Consider the following 21,319-nt stretch of genomic DNA (forward strand, 5'->3'; position numbering starts at 1 on the left):
GATCATTAGATTTTTTTATGACACAACAGTGGTGAGTGTTCCCACTTCCTGCTCTTTGTAACTTAACGCAATCTTTCTGTTTTCGAGTTTTGGACATGATTTTGGAGTATATCTTCGCAGTAGCGATTTACCGCAAAGTAAAGCTCCCGGAAATGTACAACCCCACATCCGGTCTCAAACCAGGAAGTTAGCATTTTCTCGTGCACAGGGTCTATTACAGGAAGAAAAATAAGCATTACATACGCTCAGTGTTGGGGAGTAACGGAATACATGTACCGCCGTTACGTATTTAAAATACAAAATATGAGTAACTGTATTCCGTTACAGTTACCGTTTAAAAAGGTGGTATTTAGAATACAGTTACTTTGTTGAAATAAATGGATTACACGGCGGTACTTCCCTGTTTCATATTGTGGCGGGTCAGGACTGTTTGGGTTTTGTTTGACAGCTACGTTCTGTTGTTCCAGGCGGCAGCGTTACGGTTGCCATGGTTACAGGGTGACGCTCTCTCTCTACGTGTTTCCTGGGTGAGAGAGGCCTTTTTGTTGTTGTTGTGCTAAGCTAATAGGCAGAATGCTACAGGTATAGCTCTAAAGAATGTAGCATCATAGGCAGTGTAGTCCGTGCTGCAGGGAGAATGGACTGCCATACACGTTATGTGTCTGTGAGCGAGGGAGGGAGAAAAAGGAAAAGTACGAGCTGTCATCTAGCAAAAACGGGAGCTGGAAGCATGTAAATATAATAATAACCACTGCAGCCAAGAAGAGTGCCTGACGAGCCCAGTTGTAAGTAAGCTATTAAGACTCGACTGTACACCGTGTTCGTGTTTTCCTCCAAAAACAATAAGTTCTGTTGGAGCAGCCTTTCAACGCCTCTCTCTGTCTCTCGCTAGCAAAGTTGACCCAGACAACAAAGTAAAGCTAGTTTTCGGCTACGAGCCCGACACAGAACCCATCGTATTAGCCAGAGGTCCCTTTACTACGGTTCGGAGCCGCGGACCTTCAGTAACAGTAATAAATCACAGCAATAGTACATTCATGTAGTTGTAAACAGCATGATAATATATTAAGTAATCCAAAGTATTCAGAATACGTTACTCTCATTGAGTAACGTAACGGAATACGTTACAGAATACATTTTGGGGCATGTATTCTGTAATCTGTAATGGAATACATTTTAAAAGTAACCTTCCCAACACTGCATACGCTGAGGTGATATCAGAATGTTTGTTTAGAAGTTCTGCATAAACCGTCTGTTGCTTTGATGCAACATGCTGGGTTTTTTTTAGTCTTTCTGCACATTTATTCATACAGGATGATATGAAACGGTGATCAATATTCCCTTTAAACTCTGCTTTCACCACGGTGAGCGTTACTTTTCAAACTCAGCTTTCACCCTTCGCCGCTGCATTGAATAGGAGCTAATTTGCTTGAGGAAACGGCTCGAGTGATCATAAAAATCATTTTACTTCAGGCGTGCTCGTGTAAGAAGTTGATTGCAAATAAAGGGATACGATCACAGTGCTGAAAGGATCTCCTCCAAGTCATTTTAAAGTCAAAATAAAACAATTCCCAGCCAATCAAAAAAAAACATCAAACGCACAAAGTCACCGGCAGCATATTTTCTATACAAGAAAAACAAGAACACCCATCATTCTTTCACCCGTCGTTATTAACCTTTTCACTCGTCCTCCGTCATCCCAGCTTCCTTAGTCACCTTTAATAAGGTTGCGGCAGAGGAAGATAATTGTGCAGTCGCCCACACAGGAGGCCACTTGAAGACAGAAACAGAAAGGGCCACGGGAAAACACTGCGAGCCAACTTTTCCTGAGTCAGCCGAGCCGGTCTGAATTATGAAACCCCTGAACCGCTGCCGTTTACGTTCTACGCCGCGCCGTCAATAGCAGGTCACGGCTTTTTACAGCCTATAGCGAGCATATTAAGGATGTTGTCTGAAAATAGCAGATTGCACTAACAGGAAATTGCTCGACAGTGAAGCGCGGCAAGCTCACTGCAATTTCTGTTTTCTGTTAATGTCCTGCAACTTAATATTAAGAACAATGTGATTTTCACAGCAAAGCAGTGACCCGCGATTTACAGCACATCTGATGTAAAACATAAATATGCTAACATGCAGATTTCCATGATTTCTCATGTTACTGTTCAATGTCTGTGATTGCAACAACAACGTGCCCTGCTGAATTAATAGAAATGCTGCTGGCAATGAACAATTCCTTTTTAAAATTTGCTGTTACATCCCATTAAAAATGGATGAGGCGGGGGCGGTGGTGGGGTCATCGGCAGCTTCAGCTGGAAACTGAAAATAATCCGAATCGTCGCAGGGCAATGCAAGAAATCCGAGTCTCATGTGGCCTCCTTTTTCTCTTTTCTTGTATCATACTCCAGCAGTGAAGTGCCGAGTCTCCCATGCGGCCTCTGTCAGCCTCCATCCATGTTAATACTCTGGGGTTTGATTCTCTGTGGCTGAAGAAAGGCACACAGTGAAGTAGGAGGAAGCATGTTTCCAGGCCTGTGCCCTGGAAACGGTCATTAAATAGTCATGGGTCCCTGTGCTGAGCTATGCCGTGCCATGCTAGGCTGAGCTGGGCTGCTTCAGCATCACTGGTCATGTAATGCTCATCGCTGCAGGGGTCAGGCAGAGTGCAAGGCTGCTACTCGGTTACGGGACCGGTTTGTCTGCGCTTACACGAGAGTCTCTGCGCACGCCACGCCGACGGACTCTTACACGGGAATGCGCGCGTTTACCTCGCTTCGAGCCGGCTGGTTTGTCTGCTTTGAGTAAGGTCGCATCACGGTCACTGAGCGGTTTGACACGTCACGCAGATGGGAGATGGGCTCTTCTTATGTTTTTTGGAAAGGCTATCTATCTTGTCTTTTTTGTGAGCACGCGTGTTGCTACATATTCCTCTCTGAGTGGGTGTATGTAAGCTGTGAAGGTCACCAAGCAAAGCATATGAAAGTGGAAGAACCCTTTGAGGTTTTATCGGGTGATAAGAGTGTGTGTGTGTGTGTGTGTGTGTGTGTGTGTGAGAGAGAGAGAGAGAGCTACCCTTTGCAGTGCTCCACTGTGGAAGCCAAATGAGACCCGACTGTAGATGTGTTCTTGATGTTTGGTTTTCTGTCACACTTTTTTTCCTCCTGTAACAGCTCACAAAGGAAGGCACACATCTCAGTTTAAAAAAATCCATGGTGTGCGTGTGTGTGTGTGTTTGTGTATAAGACTTCAGTTCTGTCACAGAGGAGCGTAAAACACAGCTAGCCACAATGTAACTAATATCAGCCAGGTTGGCACATTATTACTTTTTGCATGAACTTTTGATTACCTTTGGTTGGTCAATGTTTTAACGTGTCCTAGATAGAAGCAAAAATGAAGTTTCCTAAAAATCTAATTTTAATTTGCTCTGTTCCATACTCAACTTGTTAGCCTCTCAATTGGGCACAGACAGCTCTGCTCGTCAGGTCTGAAGCCGGCCCATTTCGGCCGAGTTAAGCTACAATTCCCGCAGAGCTTCACACATCCTGCAAACTGCTCTGGTCTCTCTCAGCTGGACCGACGTTGTGGATGTTACTACAACATTAGTTTGGGTTTCAACACCGCCTAGATGCCATTAATAAACGTTCTAGCAAGCAAAAGCTTGTGATCAAGAATTACTCTCTACTTCCTCCATAATGATTATAATACAACAAAATAAACAACAATAAAAATCTGTCCACCCACGGTTCAGTTCTGCGACTCTGCCCAGTTTTGACCGGGGAGATGACGCCGGAGTTCGACCATGTTCGCACACTCCCCCGCTCTGCCCCGACTCGACATCCCATCCGTGGCCCGTTCAGCCCTGCAGTAATTAATCATCTTTTATCTAATGACAGCCACCTATATATTCATCGACCCGTCACATCTAGCTAGCTCAGGCTCCTTTTATAGCAGCGTTCACATCAAAACGTGTTGCTAAGCAACCTGGCATGAACAATTGTTGTTTTGCATTAATTTCTTTGAAGTCTTATCGACGTCCACGGTGGCTCTAGGTACAAGTTATGATTTTTTTTTCCTTTTTCGCCCACACACACGAAAATTCATTATAAGACAAATAAAATAATATAATATAATATAATATAATATAATATATATATATAATAATATAAAAGAAAAAATTCAAATAACCCCATTTTAGAAAAAGTCAAAATATCAGATAAAAGGGTTTTATTTCAAAATGCTAAGCAGTTCTAGTGTTTAGAAATAGTTATATAGTAGCTGGTTGATTAATAATAATAATGAAATCAATTAATAATTCTTAAATGGCAGCCACACTGAGGTCAGGCTGACTTTCATCACTTGGACGTGTAGTGACGGATAACTTCATCGCTTAAGTTTGTGGTTTTGGCCATCTTTGGCATTACTGAATTCCCACGCCAACTTATTTTCCATGCCTTGTAATGTCCCTTCCCACCAGCCAGTGATATAGCCCTAAATCACAACAACAGCTGCCTCTAGGTGCTTTATATAGTGAAGACCCTACAGTAATACAGACAAAACCCCAAACAATCAGATGAACGAGCACTTTGGCAACAGTGGGGAGGAAAAACTCCCTTTTAACAGAAAGAAACCTTCAGCAAAACCAGGCACAGCGAGCAGCAGCCACCTGACATCTTTGTTTATTGATAAATAAAGCGCTAAAATAGTCGTGACAATCTTTAATTCTTTCCTTTTTTGCTTGTTTGTTTCTGTAGCAGTGCAAAACCAAACAGAGAAGCCGAGAAAAAAATTAAAAACCTGGAAACACACAATGCTTCAGCTTCTAATTGGCTGATTAAAAATTAATGAGGTATTATGGCATGTTTTTCTGCACTGAACATACAACTGTAAGATCCTCCTCGTGCCTGAGGGCAGGCGTTTTATGCACTCAACATATACCAGCAAGATCTGAATCAATGGAGTGACGAATGACTTCCAACACACTGTAGACTCAGCAAATGTTAAATATTCTCATTAGCTTGCTGAAAGATCACTCCAGCAGCAGTGCTGGTGCCCTTAACGGTCTGAGCCCGCGGCGGTCCAAAACAACCCCCACCCAACACCACCACCAGCACACTTGTGTTCTCTTCTTCCCTTTTCGTCTCAATCCATCAGTTGTGGGGCTTATATTGGCAATATTGGCATCAGAGCTGCCATACGTGTCTCTGTCAAAGCAGAAGCAGCGGGGCATCAAAGACGGACAGACACCCCGATATGTCGTAACTGCTGTTCCCCTGTGGGACGGATGATCCGGGTTGTTAGCACCGAGTTTCAAGATTAACCGAACCAGCTGTCCTAACAAAATGCTGCAACTTGACTTCCGCTCAACCTTTGCCTTCTGCTGTATCACCTATCACTTATAATTCAAACTGCTGTGTCCCCGAAACCATTAAAAGACAACTGAACCGTGCCCTCTGTTTATCAGTTTTTCCTCTCCGATCTCGAAAATAAACAGGTAACGCGAGACGCGATTGGCTCGGCAATATTGAGCTGCCAGCAGCGGGTGTGTTAAGGAGAAGGGTCTGGGATAAGGAGAGGAAGGAGGAGAAGAGACAAGCGGAGCACAGAGCTCAGGGCAGAGGTGGCTTTCGGCCATCCATCTCCGGTTTCAGGATTCAGAGAGTGCTGACAGGTCTGGGTCCCCCGGCACAGGCCTCTGGGCTGTAACCACGGATACCCAGACAAACCAAGAGCTGTCACTCAAGCAGTACTAGCTAGACGGAGTCACAGGAGATGTGAGAACAGGATAGCCAGACACCAGGGGTGTGTGTGTGTTCTTATACCTCTGTATGTGTGTGTGCGCTGCAGATTGTACAAAAGGAAGGACAGTGTTGGTCTAGTGAGATATCATCAGTCACTCTTGGGAAAGACACACACACACAGAGAAGACACACAGCAAACAAATTCTCGATACTGGAGAAGGTTTTGCGAAACTCCGGCGTAGACACACACAGACATGCTGATAATAGCAAACTGCCACTTCATGAATTTTGCAGCTGTCTAAATCTCCTTGACATTTTTATAAAAGCATCCTCCTCTGGCAAAGCGCCACCGCGCTTCTCTTAGAGACAAATAAAGAACGGTGCAAATTAAGACCAAGTCGGTAATGGCGAAAAAGTGTGAACAATCAGATCCGATGTCAGGGCAGAAAGGAGGTTAATAAACACGCAAGCTTTGAAATGCGAGAGCTGTCTCTAAGAAACGTATGTTATAGTGTTATTTTTAAGGTTTTTCCAGCACGCTCGCTGTAGATCCGACAAGAAAGATACAGAAACAATGAAGCCGTAAAGAAAAGAACGGAGCACCTGCGTATTGTGTATACAAACTAGTGAACTGTGTGTAGCAGAAACGTAGAAATAAATTATTTAAATCTCAACCTTGGTTTTTTTATTTTCTCCCCTCTTCTTTGTTCTACACCGTGCCATTGATTTCTCCTGGTGGCAAAGGGTGGGATGCATGAAGGTTAGACACACACACTATGTAGATAAATGACTCCTCAGCTCCAGAGTTTGATCCAAATGAAGCAATGATGTAGCTCACTGGCCTGGGCCCACACTGAAGTGAAACAGTGTGCTAGTAGAAAAACGTGAGCGAGGTGGGTCAGAGTGTGTGTGGGGAAGCTGGGGGGAAAAATGCCTCCTAGTACGACTCATGGAGGGGAAAAAACAACAAAAAAAGACAATTTTGTTCACAAGATCAAATTTATGGCATGGCAGAAACAGTTACACCTAACTGAGCCTTGCTTACCTTGCAAATTTGATTAAATGGCAGCTTGCGCTTAGTGCGCTTAGTGCAGCTTCCAGATGCGGGCCTCTGTGTAGCACGTTCTATTAAATCAAGAACAAGAAATCTGTATTCGCACAGAAAAGACGACCGCTTTGCATTTGCGGCTCCGTTTGTGTCAGGACGCGCCTCCACATCCGTGAATGCAATTACGCGCTCGTGCTCCGTACACGTCCGACGCTCAACGGCTTGTCTGAACGTGCACGTGACCGCCTGCGAGTTCATGACTGTGTGGTAGTGATGTTGATGTTATTTTCCCTTCTCGATCCAATACCCAGAGGCCCTCCTGGCTTTGCAGCACAGCAAAATTGGCCTGAGAGGTTTGGGAACACTTCCCCCTTACAAACAGGGGCAAATCAATAACGTCTCGGTTGAGGGAGCCACTCTCCATATGAAGGTGAGCTGACTCAGCAGTCTCGGGAGCAGAAGGAAGGGGTGAGCGAGGGAAGTGGGGATGGAAATGATTGCTTTACAAGCGGTAAAATGCACGGCGGTGTTGAGAACCCTCTGCGGACACCGCTCTACACGCCTTCTCGATCCCTCCGGTGGAGAAGCCGGATGGGGAGAGGGCGAGGAGAGCGCGGGCTGCATGCTCGGCTTGTAAATACAATAGCCCCGCTTTCCTGTGCCGCGAGCCTAATCCCGGGCTCAGTTTTTTCGCTTTCATAGTGCTCCCTGTCAATCTCCTCCGTTACAGTAGCCAGCCCTGATTTTTTGAATGTGCCAAGTCAATCACGGCTCCGCAGTAGCACGATGGAGCCAGAGACCACAGGAAAATCCATGTCTTTATAGCATCCCTCCGAGTCTATTTATTCTCGCAGGGTCTCAGCAGCTATGAGTGTGTTGATTAAATGTGGGAGTCGGCTAATTACGGGGTGTTCAGGCAGGAGAGTGGAGAGCGAGGGGAGGGCGGACGTTGCAGGGAGCACTGACGTCCTTCAAGCGCAGCGGGGAATCGGCAGCGAAGACGGCTGTTATCAATTCTCATTAAAAATCCCGAAAGGCTGAATCATCTGTGAACATCACCTACAGACCCCACAGATCTATTTTCTTCCTGTCATCAGTTCTTGCACTTCGAAACGAGCATCAATCCGCACATTTCTTTTTTTAGTTTGTAAACGTTACACAAGAACGGGTGTAGGTGAGAGGATGCCTTCTTTCCTAAAATATCCACTTCCATTTGCACGGAAGAAGTCTGTTCCATTACTTGTTTGGCGTTTGGTAGGTACAGTTTCACCTTTTTGCAGGGCAGGGACCAGTATTTCTCCTCGTTTGAGTATGGCTATGTTAGTGTTGTGTGATACGAGGAGAGCTCTCTTTTTTGGTGTGTTTAACATCTGAATGCTTAAATAAAAAAAGTTGGGAAGCTGTGGAAAGTATTATGTGAACGATGGTTTGTTGCGTTAAAAAAAAGGCAGGTGTCCTAAGGTGGCACTAGGGATGGGTATCGTTTAGGTTTTATCCGACACCGGTGCCAAACCGGTACTTTTGAAACGGTGCCGGTGCTTAAACGGTGCTCAAACCGGTGCTTAAAGAATGGAGAACACAAAATTGGTCCAAAAACCTCTCATGTTCAGCTGTTTTTTTGTAAAAAGATAACAATGTTAGCCTTTTCTGCAGCTATGGGGCATATATGGTATCACTCTTGGCTGGAAGCAGTGCTTAAACAATGGAAAAAACACAAACTTTGTCCAAAATCCTCTCATGTTTAACTGTTTTCCACTTCTTCTTTGGTCATTTTAGCCTTTTTGGCCAGGGTGAAGGGAGTATCTGCCATCAAACAAGAAGACAGCCGCATGTAGCTATGATGATGTTTGCTAGTTCACCTTACATGCATTAATGTAATAACGTGGTTAGCCTACTCAACATAAATTACACACGAACAACATTAAGCTACTCACGCAGAGAAGAACGGCTGCTGCTGCCATCATCATCCTCATCATTTCTGCTACACTGGCAGGGCTCCGGGTCCGATAACAGGCACCACACCCGCAGTAGATGTGCTCGGTGTGAGGTCTCGCAGCAAGCTATCAAATATGGCGCATTTCTCGGCTTTTAAAAAAAACGCTATGCGTCGCCAGGTGTTTCATCGGATTTGAGGTGTTACCTCCTTTGACAGTATCACAGTATCAGCTTAAAGCACTTGTTGCAGCTGCTGAGTTTGCATCTTTTGCTGTGAAGTACAGCCAGACTTTGACCGCTTCGCCTTGGGCATTTTAATCTGTAGAACGTAAGCACCTGGACCCGCCTACTATCCTCGGAAACGTAAAATGATTGGCTAGAATCTAAAGTGTATCACAGCTTAGAAAAAAAAAAGCACAGAAATGTGCGCTGCTTTTCGGTCTGGTTACTACCGTTTATGTCAGAACACCGGTACCCATCCCTAGGTGGCACTCTTGACCATTACCGTCCCTCCGGATGGTGACAGAGGAGGTGGTGTCAGGGAGTTGTTAGTGTCAGCAGCAGGAAGCCGTTGTGAAAACATGCAGATAATTGGGTTTATAAAAAGAATGGTTTATGGCGTAATTGGCTCCCGTGCAGATAATTGAGAGGAGTGGCAGCTTAAGGCTTACAAGCAAGACGGAAAAGAGTTTTTTCTCTCAGATTTTAAACTAATAGGATAAAAGAGCAAAGCAATCCATGAACTGGTAAGTGTCCCGAGGCCCAGCTGAGAGGGAGCAATGAATGAGCGAGCGGAGCAGAGGAGCAGACCGAGCAAAGTTTTAACTTTGACAAAAATGAAAGGTAATGAAATGTTCAGCGTGATGGATTACCCATTTCCAGCAAAGTTTAAGTTTCTGCCAGTAGGTTTTCAAATGTAAATCAAATAGAAACCAACGGCTCCACAGGAGGGAAATCAATCTGAAACCTGCAGTGTATGCTTTTTCACAATAATGTTGCCGTGTTGGACGCTGATGTGAAACCAGAATGTCAATGAATGACGCGGTAGCTCTGGGTGCTTCGCATTTCACAGGTGATTGTAATGTGGGATGTCCTGCAAGACACTTGGAAGCTTTCCTGACATAAGCTGGTTGTAATGCATAAACTAATGACAGCTGAGAGATTTTATTTCAAGATCAGGTCACTGAAATCTGACCAAAACAGTAGCAGGATAGCAGAGATTCTCATGACTTGTGGAAAGACAGACAGATGCCTCACTGTGTCACAAGACCAGTAGCGGTTTTAGATACGGGCGACACGGGCGGTTGCCCGGGGCGGCATCGTGGTGGGGGGCGGCATCACCGGCATCGGCAAAAAAAAAAAAAATGCTCGTTCTCATGCTGCCCCGACGTCAGCCAGGGAATGGCATAGGCACCGATCGGTTTTCTATCGCCCATTTGCTGGGAGTAAGGGCGCCCACCGTTTGCGAGGTGCGCCTGCTGCTTGCGGCGCAGGGAGGAGAGGGCGGGGCGGCGGGGGATTCTCTGGCTGGCTGGAGCAGCGTCTAATAACCAACTCGCAAAATAACAGAAAATAAAAACAAACCAACAAACACGAAAACACCAGACATCATGATACAGACTTATAATTTGCACCGATGTTTTTTCGAAATTCTATACACGAAAAGTGAGCGCGAGAGCCCTCGGTGCACCTGCTCGCTGCTGAAGTCAAGGTAAACTTTATTGTCATCTCCGCTACATACAGTCCAGTAGAGAGACGAGACGATGAGGCTCCAGTTACAGCAGTGCAAGTAAACAAACAATAAATATAGGAAGAGTAAGAAAATAAATATACACTTTAGGACTAGGGGTAAAGGGATCAATAACAATTTAAAATTTATAATTTACAGTTTGATGATTTAAAGTCTCACACAAGCCGTCGAAAGGGGAGGGGCCCTGCTGCTTCCAAATAGAGCACATTTCATTTATAATGATGTAAATCCAAGCCCATTCATGATCTGAATCCTGGGTTGTGTGAAATCTCAGAAATGCACCTTAGACAAAGCAAATCTGTGAACTAAGGTGTAGGTGTGTTAGATCATGTTGTGGTGATCCTCGTGTTGGGGGATTTGTGTTCATACTGGAGTGCAAAATTAAAACCAATTGAAGATGGACAAGAAAAGTTCAAAGCCATCAGGTCCTCAGTTTAGAAAAAAGAGAAAAGAAGAGGAGGAGAGTTCGCCCAGGGCGCCAAACAGGCTAGGACCGCCACTGCACAAGACCGTGGATCATTTGATCAGACGAGGTGAGAATTCTTGTTTCCGTCATTTACTGCAGGTCATCCAGGTCCTGAAGCAGCAAAGTAGCCGCGGACCATCACATTACCACCACCATGTTTGACATGTTCGATGAAATGCTGAGTTAGTTTTATGCCTGATGTAACGGGACTTAAACTTTCCAACAAGTTCAGTTTTTGTCTCATCAGCCTTCAGAAAATTTCTCCATTTTTTCCACAGTGTCTCTCTTATTGTTGACTCATGAGCACTGATCGAGGCCTGCAGTTCTTTAGATCTTGTTTTGGGGTCTTTTGTGAAACTCCTGCATGAGTTTATGATGCACTCTGATATTTTGGTTGGTCAGACACTCGTGGGAAAGTTCACTACTGTTCCATCTTTCCTGCATTTGCGGATAACGGCTCTCACTGTGGCGACGGAGCCAGACGTCAGTGTCTTTGTTCCTCAGTTTCTTTAGATCGTGCCATGATGTGTTCATTTTTCAAATCTTTTAGCCTATTAAACGTTGACAGACAGGTTCTTATGACTTAACAAGAAGAGCAATTACTTTTCCAGATGGAGCCAGGTAGGTTTAAATAGCTTTTCCCTTAAAAAAATCATTATTTTAAAAACTGTATTTTGTATTTATTTGCGTTATTGTTTAAAACTAAAATATCCCAGGCATCCATGTGCAACGACATGACCAAAAGAGGGTTATTCATAAAGCACAACCTAAGAGCTTGAAGTCAGCACAGCAGATTTAAACATGTAAAGCACTGGTAGGATCACTGAGCCTGAAAGCTGTGCAGGTGCAGTGGGAATCGGGTGCTCCTCTGGGGGCCGAAGGTGAGTGGCTGTTTTCCTCTCCCACAGTCAGAGGAGGCAAGCTTCACACTCCACGGTGACAGTAAATAAGAAGTATTTTAAAAAATCTGGCATCAGGCTTCCACATCTGCACTGCGAGAATGGCAGCAGTTGCCATTTTGTCATCTAACACGGCGTGAGGAACACAAAATTTTAAAGGAATGCTTTTTGTGACAAGCCGAATGCGGCGCCGCGTCCCCGTCCATCATTTCGGTGAAATGTTAAATGGCATATGCATTGCAATATGTCAGAAAGTAATAGCCTACTGTCACATCTTCTCACATTTAGCTGCGGGTTAAAGCAGGTCTACCACGGAGCCAAGTGATAAAAGAAAGAGCGGGGGGAAGAAAGGAACAGACAACCTGTAAATGCTGCTGTGTGAAAATCCCCTGTGCATTATACATGTATATCTATATATAATATTACAAAAACAAAAACATCCCATAAAGCTAAATAAGGCATGTGTCGTGTGTCGCTAGCTTTTCCTTCCATCGTGGGTGATAAAATCATGCAGCCCGGCTACAGAAAGCTATTGACAGAGTGAGAATACTTGGTGCACATAGCCTTTAAAGCAGCTGTCTGCTCTGGTGAGGGCTAGATGAGCCAACCGAGGTGAATATATTACTCTTACTCAGTGAATGTCACAAATGCCATTTCCAACTGCTGAATGTCAGCGAGACTGTTGGGGTGACTGCTAACACCGCAGAGCTCTGTGACGTCTATATCCCCGCTGTTAACATCCTGCATCCCCGCTTTTTAAATAACAAACAAAACCACAGCTGCTTTGAGCCAAGCAAATATCAATAAGTGAGAGAGACTGAAGGCGATTGGCCGGCGCGTTGCTGCCGAATATTGCTTAAACTTTTTTTTTGTCATATCTCTAGGCTACATATGCTGCTTATTTTTCCCCCTAACTGAATGAGAGGCTTTGATATTGATTTATTTTTTCCTCTTTCTTCCTTCCCAAACTGAACACAAACAATATTAGTGCAGAAATCTATTTCATAGGTGCAAACAAACAAACGGAGAAGCTTTTGTGTCTGAAGTTCGGCGGGCGCAGAGACGTTTTTAATGAGCGACCCCTGTCGGCTATAGGCGGAGCCAAAATGGACTCGGGGAAACAAACAAGAGAGCAACTGAAGCACATCTCTCTAACACACTCCCGGCATCAGTGATGCTCATTGTTTGCAGTGCTGCCATCAGGGGCATGTTGCCTCTGATTATTTTCCCCCACATCTTCTGATACGAATGCCAAGGTCGTTCCATGCATCAGATCGCTTCTCTTACATTCCCCACAGGTCATATATAAATATATATATCTCAAAGTTTACAGGTGCCAAATAATACTGCATGTATTTTTTTGTCGGAAAATGATATGTTTGATTAGGAAACACCTTAAATCTGTCAGAGAGAGCATGCTCCCGGCTAAGCTCATCATTGTTTGTTTGGATTTGAGACTGATCTAATTATTTTTCCATGAAGATTAAAGTTTTTTTTCCTTTTAATTAAAGGCTCTTATCAAATCTGAATAAACCTGCATAATTGGCTGAACTATTGCGAGTAAGTTGCACTATTAATACCTTCTTAAACAAAACACATCCCCAAAAAAACCAAAGAGCAGCTTAGCAAATAGTTTCTTCAAACACCGAGAACACGAGTCGCAAAACACGAAGCGGTAAATAAATAAAAAAAACAACTACAAAAAAAACAAAAAACACCAGACACTGACGGCCAGTTGTGTTCAACACAAGACACCCAACCATCAATATAAACAATAATTATTCTTTCAGAATGTCTGCAGATTATACACGAGGAAAGGCAACTAATTTCATGCAGCAATTTTGACTGTATTTACTCATAAACCACCTATCAATCTCCGTGCTTGATAAGTCAAATCATGCTCATCTTCATGCTTTGTGCGTCTGTCACTTAGAAAAACAGGACACTAGCTTTCAAGAAGAAAAGAAGGGGCACGGTGCCAACTGGCATGTACAACAAAGAAGAAACAATCTCCAGTAATTGCCTGCCATCAAACAGAGAATAGTGATTCGACGTGGAGGATAGGAGGGAGGGTTTGGCAGCACTTATTGCAAACCAGTGAAGGACGTAAGAACCATCCATCTTCCGAGACATCTCGGAGCTAGTCAAAATAGGAGGAAGAGGGGCCGGCGGCGGCGGTGATTGTGCAGCGTTTGCAGGCAGACTGCGCTCTACGGACCCAGGCGTTACACAAAGACTGAACGCTGACGGGGTAAAGGGTAGTCGGCCCGTGACCTTTAGAAGTTAAAAGGTAGGAAAGAGTGCATAGGCGAGAATGGAAGCTTATTGATTTCACACAGTTTATCGCCATTGCACGCTACAGCCGCAACGGACGACACAGGCAACATTTTCACCTGTCAGGATTAGGTGCACAGAGCCCGGAAAAGACAAGCGGAGCATGATGTAAACATGGAAGCCAAAATCGGATCCATCTATTTCCAGTGGACAAATAGCTCTCCTTGCAGCTCAATGTGAGACGCTGAAAGATGTAAAAATGGTTCCCGTCTGCTGACATGCATCACTTGTTGCCTAAAGCAGCACATGCAGAGCAGTGTGAAAAACACATTAACACATTTATGATCAATAAGAAGACTAGACGCTTTCTATTGATTAGTTTGTCTCCAGTGCAAAATATATATGCCATTAGTTTCTTGTGCGTGTGTGGATGTACATGTGTGACGGTTAAACCATCAGACAATTCGACAACGTGCAATTAACATTTTGAAAACACATCGGATCTCAATGGGAATCGCTGGATATCTACATTTATATTGACTGGGTAATGTGTTAGGAATGAAAGGATGCCGCATCGTTTGAGGGAAATGAAGATTATCAGCCTACAGAGAGCTGAATTCAAAGACACCTCGAAAATCAAAGCGAAAGGATTCATTTATGGGATGACCCTAGGTCATTTTCACACCAGTTGACCTCTGACATTGAGATCACTGGGATTACTACGTTAGGGCTGTGCGATATGACCAAAATCTCATATCCAGATATAAGACATTTATTGTCCTGACAACGATATATATCACAAAAATTTTACATTTTCTGTAAATTCTTTGCATCTTGGGCAACTCGACTTGTGTGAAGTGTTTTCAGCTGCGTCAGGTACCTGGAGCAGTGTTGCCAACTCCTTAGTAAGGAAAATCGCTATTGGCTGTCGTAAGAGTCGCCAAATGACGTCATCACCTAATTTGCATAATTTGTCATGCTAATGTAATTGTAACCTACATTGTTGGAGAGAGAAATAACATCGTGGAAGAGACAAAGTGAGTAAAAAACGTCCTAAATGCAGTTAGAATTTATTTAGAACTACAAATTAAATTTATTTTAGCAATTATTGTTTTTTAATGTCACAATTCCAACCCTGCTCCTTTATCCGGGCGTGGACCGGCAAAAGTGACCCGAAATTGGCACTCTGGTGGAGTTACTTTGTGTGTGAGAGTGTGTGTTTATAAGTAGTTTTACACCTTGTGATCCACAAAACAGCATAACAGTAAAGGAAGAACTGACTGCATTACAGTCAGTGCTGGAGCAGCGGCTTCGCTCATGCGCGATTCATTTGCCGTTTGGACGCACAGGTGTGAAGGTCTCCTGCCCTGATAGCAGCTGGGGGAGGACTATCCTCCGCCCGTGAGCGGCACGGGTGAGACGCCCACGGCAGCACCGCTGCTTGTTGAGAGTAAGAGCGATATGCGTTTTCACGTCAAAAAGTCGTCATAAATAAGTCTCCAATAATACCAGAAAAAGTCGCCAGATTTGTCGCTAGTCGGGTCTGAAAGCTCGCTAAATATAGCGACAAAGTCGCTAAGTTGGCAACACTGACCTGGAGTCGACTGTTTTGACCAATGCATGAAGCTATACATTTTTAGACATAAGTTGAAACAGCCGCCATTTGTTGTGAGTATTTATTACACGGCGTGCTGCGGGGAACAGCCTGTTCTAACATTTGAGCCTAAGGTTCACTTTGAGCACCTAACGGCTCTTTTCTGCTTCTCCTCCGTAAACTCTTTCACGTGATTCTTGCGTAGGTGGTAGAAGAGGTTTGTCGTGTTCCCGGTGCCCTGCATAACTCGCATAGTACAGTTTTCTGGTCCGTGTCAGACTTTTCATAACCCAACCACGTCGATGGTACAGAGGTAGCCCCTCGTTTCAGTGTTGCCAACTCCTCAGTAAGGAAAATCGCTATTGGTTGTCCTAGAAGTCGCTAAATGACGTCATCACCTAATTTGCATAATTGGTCATGCTAATGTAATTGTAACCTATGCTGCTGGAGAGAGAAATAACATCGTAAACGAGACATAAAGTGAGCAAAAAACGTCCTAAATGCATTTAGAATTTATTTAGAACTACAAATTAAATTTCTTTTAGCAATTATTGTTTTTTGTAATGTCTTTCACGTCTTTTTTAGCGACTTTTTTTTTTAGAAAAAAGTCGCTAGGGGGTCTGAAAACTCGCTAAATATAGCGACAAAGTCGCTAAGTTGACTCGTTTAGGAATAAGGTCCTCGATTTGTTTGGACTGGTCCTTCTGTTTGTCATCATTTCAGTTTATTTTGAAAAATCTCAACAGGATCTTCAGCTTTATTGTGAAAGGTCAATGTGGAAAATAAACAAGCAGACGGCGGAGCAGTGTTGCCAACTTAGCGACTTTGTCGCTATATTTAGCGAGTTTTCAGACCCCCTTAGCGACTTTTTTTCTAAAAAGCGACTAGCGACAAATCTGGTGACTTTTTCTGGTGTTATTGGAGACTTATTTATGACGTCTTTTTGATGTGAAAGCGTGTATAGCTCTTACTCTCAACAAGCAGCGGGTGCTGCCGTGGGCACCTCGCCCGTGCCAAAGCGCTCACGGGTGGAGGATAGTCCTCCCCCTGCTGCTATCAGGGCAGGAGACGTTCACACCTGTGCATCCAAACTGCAAATGAATCGCGCATGAGCGAAGCCGCTGCTCCCGCACTGACTGTAACGCAATCAGTTCTTCTTTTACTGTTATGCTGTTTTGTGGATCAGGTTTAAAACACACACACACACACACAAAGTAACTCCACCAGAGTGCCTATTTCAGGTCACTTTTGCCAGTCCAGGCCCAGATAAAGGAGCAGGGTTGGAATTGTGACATTAAAAAACAATAATTGCTAAAATAAATTTAATTCGTAGTTCTAAATAAACTCTAAATGCATTTAGGACGTTTTTTACTCACTTTATGTCTCTTCCACGATGTTATTTCTCTCTCCAACAACGTAGGTTACAATTATATTAGCATGACCAATTATGCAAATTAGGCGATGACATCATTTAGCGACTTCTGGCGACTTTTAGGACAGCCAATAGCGATTTTTCTTACTGAGGAGTTGGCAACACTGCGGCGGAGCCACAAGCTGGGTTTACCGTCGTTGTTGCTTATGACAACGCATAGAAAAAGTCACTTCTCCGTCTGTAGTGTTGTTATTTTAAATATAAGAGAAAGAGAGAACTTTAATTAATACAGCCACTACAGTGACCATCAAAATGATGAAAAAAATATTGCCGTAAACAGTTTAATTTGCGACACCATGAAACAAACGATAGCATAAAATGAAACAACAGACTTTTTCATTTCGTCATCCGCTATATATTGTTATATCGAACAGCCCTATCCTACGTTGTCTCATTCTCGAGTTACTGCATCACAAACTTGGATGTCCATATCTCCTGCCCGGCGGCTTTACCACAATACCCCATCAGCCTTTCATGACTGAGAGGAAATACTTCTAGTGTAGTCAATTTTGATGAAGGAAGTCATAATGGTTCTCAGTAGTTTCTATGGCTCCCACATGCTTGTGTGTTTGTCCGGGAATGCTCCTAATGAGAGGATGGACGTTGATCTGGACCAGGCTGCACAGTCTCAGGTGTCTGCCACCATGGAGGAGTTGGACTGCGCAACCTTTGTAGGGTCCAGGCAGTGGCGGTCCTAGCCTGTTTGGCGCCCTGGGCAAACACCCCCTCTGGCACCCCCCCCCCCCCCGACACACACACACACACACACATGAAGAGAGAGACAGAGTATGCATTGTATGCAAACGTTGTATGCAAACGGCTACTAAACAGACATCATAATTCGTCATACAATGAGAACAGGACAAATCAACAATTGACACTGACTAATTAATATTATATTATTGTATATATTGTTTGGAGTTTAGTCTGTTACTGTTACTATTTTTACCATTTCTTCTTGGAGGAACTGTAACCCACATAATTTCCTTAGGGATTAAGAAAGTATTCTGATTCTTAATGTTTTAGGATACATGACCTGCCATTATCCAATGACACATCTGCTTACCTGTATCTTTTGCTCATTTCTCCTTGTAGGAGTCATAATTAAATGTATTGAATTTTAAGGATCACTGGGTTTTCATTTGTTTGGTTGCTATGGTGATGTGTAATGGGAGTCACGTGGGTGCTAGCGGCGACATTAAGAGGGCGTTGTCAGTCTGTCTTTCACTGGTTTGATTTTGACAGAGAGGAGGGCTGGGTAGCCGTAGTTTTTGTTGACCGCAGCACAACGAGTTTCCCCTTGTTGCATTAGAGCCTGTGATGTTTTAAGAGTTTGAATCGCGAGCCGATCACATTGCTCTGTAAACTTTTCAAGCACTTTAATAAACAAGCAAGCAATTCCACCTCTGGCATTATTGCGTAAAGTTGACAGGCAAATAGGCAGGCTCAGTCCCCGGCCTCTAGCGACTGTGGAAGTCGCTACGCTCCTCCTCTTCTTTTCTCTTTTTTTAGAGTTTAAAAATGGGTTGTGTGTGAGACTTTAGATCAACAAAATATAAAATATACATTTTCAATTGTTATTGATCCCTTTACCCCTAGTCCTAAAGTGTATATTTATTTTCTTACTCTTCTTATATATATTGTTTGTTTACTTGCACTGCTGTAACTGGAGCCTCGTCGTCTCGTCTCTCTATATACTGGACTGTATGTAGCGGAGATGACAATAAAGTTTACTTTGACTTCAGCAGCAAGCTGGCGCACCGAGCGCTCTCGCGCTCACTTTTCGCGTATAGAATTTTGAAAAAACATCGGTGCAAATTATAAGTCTGTATCATGATGTCTGGTGTTTTCGTGTTTGTTGGTTTGTTTGTAATTTGTTTTTATTTTGCGAATTGGTCATTTTTGCTGCTCCAGCCAGCCAGAGCATCCCCCGCCGTCCCGCCCTCTCCTCCCTGTGCCGCAAGCAGCAGGCGCACCTCGCAAACGGAGGGCGCCCTTACTCCCAGCAAATGGGCGATAGAAAACCAATGCCATTCCCAATATGCGCTGGCATGATGTCGGGGCAGCCTGATGTGGGGCTCGTGATGCCGCCCCCACCATGATGCCGCCCCGGGCAACCGCCCGTGTCGCCCGTATCTAAAACCGCTACTGGGTCCAGGTATCGGCTCATCAGTAGTTACACTGACCCCAGTCAAATGCAAAACTAGTGAAAAAACTGTCAGAAAAGATGAGGAGGAAAAAAATGAGTGTCCTCCATTCCTCTTTTGGAGGTTGACTCATTGTTGGCCCTCTACTGCACCTGTTGCTCATTTCATTAACACCAAAGCAGCTGAAACTGATTAACAACCCCCTCAGATACTTAACTGACCAGATCAATATCCCAGAAGTTTCACTGCTATACTCTGATTAAATAGGGATGCTTTATTTTTTGAGTGGTGAACTAAAAGTAAGACAAAACTCTCCTTTAAAAGTGCAGCAATTTGCCAAGTTCTGCTCAGCTCTCACATCAGCCTGCTCTTCATAAAAGGTTAAAAAAGGTCTGAGACTAGTTCATGAAAGAATTAAAAGCCCGATGTGATTAAAAGACAAGAAGAGGGGAAAAAAGGGAGTTCGGCGCTTTGCCCAGAGCACGGTAGCCTCCTCAATCTTTCAGTGGAAATTGGGTTTGGGGCTCTAGAGTGTTTCCCCCACAGGCACATCACTGCCTCCTCCACAGATCAGGGATCATCGCACACCCGTGTGCTCGACCCAAACCCGAAACAGAAGCACAACGTTATCACAGAGGCCCCGGATCGGCAGTCAGGGGGGCAGTTTCTGCAAAGCGCTGCTCGTGTCGCAAGGGCACGGTGCTCGCTCTGGTGAACAATCCGGGATATACGCGTTCAGCCGCTGACCGGCGCCTCAAACACACTCCAGCAATGATTCATAGACATTGGGTAATCTTATCAGGGACTACCTGGACACAGCAGTAATAAACTGGAAATTGTCTAGTGAATCTCATATCAAATCACAACCATGGGGAAAATAAAGCAACACAGCTGCACAGACCTGAGCGGGAAAGTCTATGGACTCGTCAGAAAGGCTATAATGTGATGGTGGTAATTAATTACGCAATAAACACATTTTAGTGGAATCACTAATTAGTTATTAATAAACGGCAAGAGTTCCTGACTCACCGTTTTTCTCATAATACGTATTATAAGAACATTTACGACAAATCCATCAAGATTATAAGAATGATATATATGCAAGCTCTTGAAGAGTAATAGCTGCTGCGGTTTTTGATTCATGTGTCAGGTTAATAAGACAGAAATAGAGTATCCTTCAAGCAGAGAGCTGCCATGGAGATCTTAAACTTAACTATATGTAAAGGTTGTTTGACTGGTCGCCGGTAGAAAAAATACGAGGACGACTTGAGTAATGGAGGAAGCTCATTGTCCTTCCACAGTGTCTCACTCCCCGTCCGCCCCAAACGAGGTAGTAAAGCTTCCTGCCACAGACATAAAAAATGACTGGCCACTTTAATTAGCCCAAATCATAAAATATGATTTCAGCCACATCTATCTAACATGACCTGCAGACTTTGGGAAAAAAGAACTACTCTGTTGTTCATTTATTAAATATCACATTCGCTCAAGTTCTCTGTCTGTGTCATAAGTAACACTGAAATTTTAAAATTGGGGGGTCATTGCATAGATTTCACTTGCTCTATTATTTAACAGGCACAGTGAATCAGATCTGAGGGATTCAAGGTGAGGATGAAGAGATTTATTAAAATGTTATTAATTCAATTAATTATTTAAGTGTCAAGCATAATTTAAAGATGTGAAATTTCTGAATGCGGATGCTCGAAGTGGAGATGATGACTCACTTGCTGAATATCTGAATATGTTGACCTGCTGCTGGAACCGGCATTGTCTGGAAACTGCAGACACTGGCCCCAGATTCACGTTATTCTATCTGGGAGCTCTAAAACATTTTGTTAAGGACCAATATGTGCATGCCATGGTGATGCCAGGCTTCTTCATCTGTGGATGTAAAGTAGTCACAAGCCACCTAATATTGACATATTTTAATGAGCTTTAAAGTCAATATGTGGTGTGACCACCTTTATTCTTCCACACAGCCGAGCTCTCTCTCTCTCCAGGCTTCTTGAAGAACATTTAACGTTCTTCTTTGGATGTTT

At 43.8% G+C, this 21,319-nt stretch overlaps 1 protein-coding gene and 1 long non-coding RNA gene across 5 annotated transcripts in view; one reads left to right on the forward strand and one right to left on the reverse strand.

Moving 5' to 3' along the window:
* Window positions 1-21,319, reverse strand: part of klhl29 (kelch-like family member 29) — a 293,874-nt gene that overhangs the window by 214,758 nt on the left and 57,797 nt on the right. The window lies entirely within an intron of this gene.
* Window positions 6,930-17,242, forward strand: LOC146501335 (uncharacterized). Its single transcript, XR_014869501.1, has 3 exons — window positions 6,930-8,244; window positions 9,204-16,030; window positions 16,372-17,242. It is a non-coding gene; the product is annotated as an uncharacterized LOC146501335 (long non-coding RNA).

The sequence above is a fragment of the Neolamprologus multifasciatus genome, chromosome 15, assembly GCF_963576455.1.
Source record: "Neolamprologus multifasciatus chromosome 15, fNeoMul1.2, whole genome shotgun sequence".
In the NCBI taxonomy this organism is placed as follows: domain Eukaryota; kingdom Metazoa; phylum Chordata; class Actinopteri; order Cichliformes; family Cichlidae; genus Neolamprologus; species Neolamprologus multifasciatus.